Source organism: Rhinopithecus roxellana, chromosome 8 (assembly GCF_007565055.1).
Source record: "Rhinopithecus roxellana isolate Shanxi Qingling chromosome 8, ASM756505v1, whole genome shotgun sequence".
Taxonomy (NCBI): Eukaryota; Metazoa; Chordata; class Mammalia; order Primates; family Cercopithecidae; genus Rhinopithecus; species Rhinopithecus roxellana.
This window is the reverse complement of record NC_044556.1, coordinates 114,434,165-114,442,413: the sequence shown is the minus strand read 5'-3', so window position 1 is coordinate 114,442,413 and position 8,249 is coordinate 114,434,165. Positions and strand designations below refer to the sequence as shown.

At 35.7% G+C, this 8,249-nt stretch overlaps 1 non-coding gene across 1 annotated transcript; it reads right to left on the bottom strand.

The window, feature by feature from the left end:
- Nucleotides 1–1,976: 1,976 nt before the first annotated feature.
- On the bottom strand, nt 1,977–2,094 carry LOC115899333. Its single transcript, XR_004059067.1, has one exon. It is a non-coding gene; the product is annotated as a U5 spliceosomal RNA (small nuclear RNA).
- Nucleotides 2,095–8,249: the final 6,155 nt, after the last annotated feature.

Here is an 8,249-nt window from a genome sequence, read left to right as displayed (position 1 = left end):
TGATTGCCTTCTTGATTTCCTTGTTGAATTATTGGTCATTTATGAGTGTGTTGTTTAATTTCCACATACTCAAAGATTTGTGAATGTTCCAATTTTTCTCCCATCACTGAATTTTAGTTCACATTATTGTGGTCAGAAAACATACTTGATATGATTTTCATTTTTAAAAATTTGTTCAGACAGGTTTTGTGGCCTAACACAAGGTCTGCAAAAAAATGTGTAGTCTACTGTTGTTTAAAGGAATACTCTGTATATGTCTGTTAGGTCAATGTTGTCTATAGTTTTATTCAAATCCTCTGTTTTCTTATTGACTTTTTTCTCTGGATGATTTATCTGATATTGACAGAGGGTACTGAAGTTCCCTACTATTATTATATTGCTATCTACTTTCCCCTTACATTCTGCTAATATTTGCTTAATATATTTAGGTGCTACAATATTGGGTTCATGCATATTTACAACTGTTATATCCTCTTGATAAAGTGACTCTTTTATCATTATATAATGACCTCCTTTGTATCAAGTGAATGTTTTGGACTTAAAGTCTATTTTATCTAAGTATAGTCACACGCTTGCTCTCTTTTAGTTACTATTTGAATGAGATGTCTTTTCCCATTCCTTCACTTTCAGCTTGTGTGTACTCTTAAAGCTAAAGTGGTTCTTGTAGGCAACATACATAGTTGAATACTGCTTTCTCATCTGTTCAGCCAGTCTATGCCTTTTGATTGGAGAAATAATCCATTTACATTTAAAGTAATTATTGATGGGTAAGAACTTACTACTGCTATCTTGTTAATTGTTTTCTGACAGCCATTCCTCTGTTTCTTTCTTCCTTTATTGGCCTCTTTTCGTGATTTAACTTTTTATTTTTGTAATTGTATGCTTTGATTCCTTTTTCTTTGAGTGTGTTTTCTACAGGTTTTCTTTTTGTAGTTGCTGTGGGGTTTACAGAAAATATTTTATAGTTATAGTCTATTTTATGCTGATAACTTCAGTTACATTTAAAAACTCTACACTTAATCCCAGCACTTTGGGAGGCGGAGACGGGTGGATCACGAGGTCAGGAGATCGAGACCATCCTGGCAAACACGGTGAAACCCCGTCTCTACTAAAAAATACAAAAAAAAAAACTAGGCGGGCGAGTTGGCGGGCGCCTGTAGTCCCAGCTACTTGGGAGGCTGAGGCAGGAGAATGGCGTGAACCCGGAAGGCGGAGCTTGCAGTGAGCTGAGATCCAGCCACTGCACTCCAACCTGGGCGACAGAGCGAGACTCCGTCTCAAAAAGAAAAGAAAAAAACAAAAAAACTCTACACTTTATTTTTCTTTTCCCCATGTTTCATGTCACTGATGTCATAATTTACATCTTTTTATATTTTGTATCCATTAACAAATTATTATAGCTATCCTTCTTCTTAACACTTTTGTCATTTAATTTAATTAAAAATAATTTACACATGTCCAATACAGAATGAGAACACTCTTGATGTGATTATATTCTTAACTTTACAATGAGTTTTATTTTATTTATTTATGTCTAACTTTTAGGTTTAGTGGGTACATGTGCAGTTTTGTTACGTGAATAAGTTGTATGTCATGGGGATTTTGTGCACAGATAATTTTCTTTGCAATCTTGCCAGCATCTGTTGCTTTTTGACTTTTTAGTAATAGCCATTCTGACTGGTGTGAGAAGCTATGTAATTGTGGTTTTGATTTGCATTTCTCTAATTATTACTGATGTTGAGCATATTTTATATGTCTTGTTGGCTGTGCTTATGTCTTCTTTTGAAAAGCGTGTGTTTGTGTTCATGTCCTTTGCTCACTTTTTATTGGGGTTGTTTGTTGATTTGTTTAAGTTACTTACAGATTCTAGATATTAGACCCTTATCAGATGCACAGTTTGCAAATATTTTCCCCATTCTTTATGTTGTTTGTTTACTCTGTTAATAGTTTTTTTTTTTTTTTTTTTTAATTTACTTGGCCCTGCTCAAAGCAGGACTTCAAAAAATTTGCTTACTAACTCACATCTGTTCCTCTTTGTGGAAATCTTTAATAAAAGGCAAAAGATTTATTTGTTCTGAAGAGAAACCATAATGATAGTTTCCTCACTTGTCAGTTTTTGTTTTTGTTGCAATCACTTTTGGTGTATTTGTTATGAAATCTTTGCCAGTTCTTATGTCCAGAATGGTATTTCCTATGTTTTCTTCAAGGGTTTTTATAGTTTTAGGTTTTACATTTGAGTCTTTAATCCATCTTGAGTTGTTTTTTGTACATAGTGAAATAAAGGGGTCCAATTTTAATCTTCTGCATATGTTATTCCAGGATCATGTATTGAATAGGAAATCCTTTCCTCATTGCTTGTTTTTGTCGACTTTGTTGATGATCAGATGACTGTAGTTGTGAAGCTTTATTTCAGGGCGCTCTGATCTATTCCATTGGTCTATGTGTCTGTTTTTGTACCAGTACCATAATGCTTTGGTTACTATAGTCTTGTAGTATAGTTTGAAGCTGGGTAGTGTCGTGCCTCTGGCTTTTTTCCCCCTAAAGGTTGTTTTGAGTATTTGAACTCTTTTTAGGTTCTGTATATATTTTAGAGTAGTTTTTTCTAATGCTGTGAAAAATAGCATTGGTTAGTGTTATAGGAATAGCATTGGATCTATAAGTTGCTTTGGGCATTATGACCATATTAACAATATTGATTCTTCTATCCATGAGCATAGAATGTTTTTCCATTTGTTTGTGTTATCTCTGATTTCTTTCAGCAGTGTTTTGTAATTCTTGTTGTAAAGATCTTTTGTTGTAAAGATCTTTCGTCTCCCTGGTTAGCTGTATTTCTAGGTAGTTTTTTTTTCCTTTTGTGGCTAATATGAATGGAGTTGTGTTCTTTATTTTGCTCTAAGCTTGAACATTTTTGGTATGTAGAAATGCTACTGATTTTTGTACATTGATTTTATATCCCACAAGTTTGTTGAAGTTGTTTACCAGATCTAGAAGCTTTTGGACAGACACCATTCCCAAGTATAGAATCATGTCATATGTGAAGAGATAATTTGAATTCCTCTCTTCCTATTTTGATGTTTTTTATTTCTTTCTCTTGCCTGATTGTTCTGGCTAGAACTTCCAGTACTATGTTGAATGGGAGTGGTGAGAGTAGGTATCCTTGTCTTGTTCTGGTTTTCAAGGGGACTGCTCCCATCTTTTGCCTGCTCAATATGACATTGGTTTGGGTTTTCATAGATGACTCCTAGTATTTTGAAGTATATTCCTTTGTAGCCTAATTTTTGAGGGTTTTTAACATGAAGGGATGTTGAATTTTATTGAAAGCCTTTCTGTGTCTGTTGAGATAATCATGTGGTTTTTGTCTTTAGTTCTGTTTATGAGATGAATCACATGTATTGATTTGCATATGTTGAACTAACCTTGCTTTCCGGGTCTAAAGCTTACTTGATCATGGTGTGTTTTGATATGTTGCTGGATTTGATTTGCTAGTATTTTTTTTGAGGATTTTAGCATGTATGTTCATTAAGGATATTTACCTAACGTTTTCTATTTTGTTGTGTCTTTGCCAGGTTTTGGTATCAGAATGATGCTGGCCTCATAGAATGAGTTAAGCATGAGTCCCTCTGCCTCAATTTTTTGGAATAGTTTCAGTAGGATTGGTATCAGCTCTTTTTTGTACATCTGCTAGAATTCAGCTGTGCATCTGTCTGGTCCTGAACTTTTTTTGGTTGGTAAGCTTTTTATTACTCATTTAATGTCAGAATTCATTATTAATCTGTTCAGGGTTCCCATTTCTTTTTCTGGTTCAATCTTGTGAGGTTGTATGTTTCAAGGAACTTATTAGCTTCTTACAGATTTTCTAGTTTGTGTGCTCAGAGGTGCTTACAATAGTTTATGAAGATTTAAAAAATTTCTGTGGGATTGGTGATAGTGTCCCTTTTGTCATTTCTGATTGCATTTTTTTGAATCTTCTCTTTTCCTTTATTAGTCTAGATAGAGGTCTATCAATCTTATTTATTCTTTCAAAAAACAAATTTTGGTTTTATTGATCTTTTGTATTTTTTTTTGTGGTCTCAGTTTCATTAAGTTCAGCTGTGGTGTTGGTTATTTCTTTTCTTCGGTTAATTTTGAGGTTGGTTTCTTCTGTTTCTAATTCCTCTAGGTGTGATGTTAGGTTGTTAATTTGAGATCTTTCTAGCTTTTTGATATGGGTGCTTAGCACATAAACTTTTATCTGAATGCTACTTTAGTTGTATCCTAGAGATTCTGGTATGTTGTATCTTTCTTTTCACTAGTTTCAAGAAATTTCTTCATTTCTACCTTAATTTCATTGTTTACCCAAAAGTCATCCAGGAGCAGGTTGTTAAATTTCCATACAATTGTATGGTTTTGAGAGATCTTCTTATATTAATTTCTATTTTTATTGTGCTGTGGTCCAAGGGTGTGATTGGCATGATTTTGATTTTTTAAAAATTTGTTGAGAATTGCTTTATGACTAAGCATATGGTCAATTTTAGAGTAAGTGCCATATGCAGATGAGAAGAATGTATCTTCTGCTGTTGTTGGGTAGTGTGCTCTGTAGATGTCTGTTAGGTGGATTTGGTCAAATATTGAGTTTAGGTATCAAATGTCATTGTTAGGTTTCTGTCTCAATTATCTGTCTAATACTGTCAGTGGGGTGTTGAAGTCTCCCTCCATTCTCGTGTGGTTATCTAAGTATCTTTGTAGGTCTCTAATAACTTGTTTTATGAATCTGGGTGCTCCAGTGTTGGGTGCATATATATTAGGATAGTTAAGTCTTCTTTTTGAATTGAACCCTTTCCCGTTATGAAATGCCCTTCTTTGATCTTTTTGATCATTATTGGTTTAAAGTCTGTTTTGTGTGAAATAAAATAGCAACCCCAGCTCTTTTTAGTTTTCTATTTGCTTGGTAGATTTTCTCTATCCCTTTACTTTTGAGCCTATGGGTGTCACTGAATGCGAGACAGGTTTCTTCAAGATAGTATACAGTTAGGTCTTGTTTCTTTGTCCAATTTGCCACCCTGTGCCTTTTAAGTGGGTCATTTAGCATGTTTACATTCAATATTAGTACTAGCGTGTATAGATTTGATCCTGTATTCATGTTTTCATGTTTTTTTTTTATTTTTTATTTGTATTATACTTTAAGTTCTAGGGTACATGTGCACAATGTGCAGGTTTGTTACATATGTATACATGTGCCATGTAGGTGTGCTGTACCTGTTAACTCATCATTTACATTAGGTATATCTCCCAATGCTATTCCCCCTCCCTCCTGCTACCCCACCACAGGCCCCAGTGTGTGATGTTCCCCACCCTGTGTCCAAGTGTTCTCATTGTTCAATTCCCACCTATGAGTGAGAACTTGAGGTGTTTGGTTTCTGTCCTTGCGATAGTTTGCTCAGAATGATGGTTTCCAGCTGCATCCATGTCCCTACAAAGGACATGAACTCATCCTTCCTTATGGCTGCATAGTATTCCATGGTGTATATGTGCCACATTTTCTTAATCCAGTCTATCATTGATGTACATTTGGGTTGGTTCCAAGTCTTTGCTACTGTGAATAGTGCCACAATAAACATACCTGTGCATGTGTCTTTATAGCAGCTTTTTGACATGCTGCTGGATTTCGTTTGCCAGTATTTTTTTGAGGATTTTTGCATTGATGTTCATCAGGGATATTGGTCTAAAATTCTGTTTTCTTTTTTTTTTTTTTTTTGCTTTTGTTTTTGTTTTTGTTGTGTGTGTGTGTGTGTGTGTGTGTGTGTGTGTGTCTGCCAGGTTTTGGTATCAGGATGATGTTGGCCTCATAAAATGAATTAGGGAGGATTCCCTCTTTTTCTATTGATTGGAATAGTTTCACAAGGAATGGTACCAGCTCCTCTTTGTACCTCTGGTAGAATTCAGCTGTGAATCCATCTGGTCCTGGACTTGTTTTTGTTAGTAGGCTATTAATTATTGCCTCAATTTCAGAACCTGTTATTGGTCTACTCAGGGATTCAACTTATTCCTGGTTTAGTCTTGGGAGGGTGTATGTGTCCAGGAATTTAGCTATTTCTTCTAGATTTTGTAGTTTATTTGCGTAGAGGTGTTTATAGTATTCTCTTGCGGTAGTTTGCATTTCTGTAGGATCGGTGGTGATATCCCCTCTATCATTTTTTATTGCGTCTATTTGATTCTTCTGTCTTTTCTTCTTTATTAGTCTTGCTAGTGGTCTATACATTTTGTTGGTCTTTTCAAAAAATAAGATCCTGGATTCATTGATTTTTGAAGGGTTTTTCGTGTTTCTATCTCCTTCAGTTCTGCTCTGATCTTAGTTATTTCTTGCCTTCTGCTAGCTTTTGAATGTGTTTGCTCTTGCTTCTCTAGTTCTTTTAATTGTGATGTTAGGGTGTCAATTTTAGATCTTTCCTGCTTTCTCTTGTGGGCATTTAGTGCTATAAATTTCCCTCTACACACTACTTTAAATGTGTCCCAGAGATTCTGGTATGTTGTTTCTTTGTTCTCATTGGTTTCAAAGAACATCTTTATTTCTGCCTTCATTTTGTTATGTACCCATTAGTCATTCAGGAGTAGGTTGTTCAGTTTCCATGTAGTTGAGTGGTTTCAAGAGAGTTTCTTAATCCTGAGTTCTAGTTTGATTGCACTGTGGTCTGAGAGTAAGTTTTTTGTAATTTCTGTTCTTTTACATTTGCTGAGGAGTGTTTTACTTCCAACTATGTGGTCAATTTTGAAATAAGTGTGATGTGGTGGTGAGAAAAATGTATATTCTGTTGATTTGGGGTGGATAGTTCTGTAGATGTCTATTAAGTTTGCTTGGTGCAGAGCTGAGTTCAGTTCCTGGATATCCTTGTTAACTTTCTGTCTCCTTGATCTGTCTAATATTGACAGTGGGGTGATAAAGTCTCCCATTATTATTGTGTGGTAGTCTAAGTCTCTTTGTAGGTCTCTAAGGAATTGTTTTATGAATCTGGGTGCTCCTGTATTGGGTGCATATATATTTAGGATAGTTAGCTCTTCCTGTTGAATTGATCCCTTGACCATTATGTAATGGCCTTCTTTGTCTCTTTTGATCTTTGTTGGTTTAAAGTCTGTTTTATCAGAGACTAGGATTGCAACCCCTGCTTTTTTTTTGTTTTCCATTTGCTTGGTAGATCTTCCTCCATCCCTTTATTTTGAGCCTATGTGTGTCTCTGCACGTGAGATGGGTCTTGACTCTTTATCCAGTTTGCCAGTCTGTGTCTTTTAATTGGACCATTTAGTCCATTTACATTTAAGGCTAATATTGTTATGTGTGAATTTGATCCTGTCATTATGGTGTTAGTTATTTTGCTTGATAGTTGATGCCGTTTCTTCCAAGCATTGAAGGTCTTTACAATTTGGCATGTTTTTGCAGTGGCTGATACCGGTTGTTCCTTTCCATGTTTAGTGCTTCCTTCAGGAGCTCTTGTAAGGCAGGCCTGATAGTGACAAAATCTCTCAGCATTTGTTTGTCTGTAAAGGATTTTATTTCTCCTGCACTGATGAAGCTTAGTTTGGCTGGATATGAAATTCTGGGTTGAAAATTCTTTTCTTTAAGAATGTTGAATATTGGCCCCCACTGTCTTCTGGCTTGTACAGTTTCTGCTGAGAGATCCACTGTTAGTCTGATGGGCTTCCCTTTGTGGGTAACCCGACCTTTCTCTCTGGCTGCCTTAACATTTTTCCCTTGATTTCAACTTTGGTGAATCTGACAGTTATGTGTCTTGGAGTTGCTCCTCTCGAGGGGTATCTTTGTGGTGTTCTCTGTATTTCCTGAATTTGAATGTTGACCTGCCTTGCTAGGCTGGGGAAGTTCTCCTGGATAATATCCTGGAGAGAGTTTTCCAACTTGGTTCCATTCTCCCGGTGACTTTCAGGTATACCAATCAGACATAGATTTGGTCTTTTCACATAGTCCCATAATTCTTGGAGGCTTTGTTCATTTCTTTCTACTCTTTTTTCCCTAAACTTCTCTTCTTGCTTCATTTCATTTGTTTGATCTTTAATCACTGATACCCTTTCTTTCACTTGATCAAATCAGCTACTGAAGCTTGTGCATGCATCATGTAGTTCTTGTAGCATGGTTTTCAGCTCCATCAGGTCATTTAAGGACTCCTCTACACTGTTTATTCTAGTTAGACATTCATCTAATCTTTTTTCAAGGTTTTTAGCTTCTTTGTGATGGGTTCGAACATCCTCCTTTAGCTCAGAGA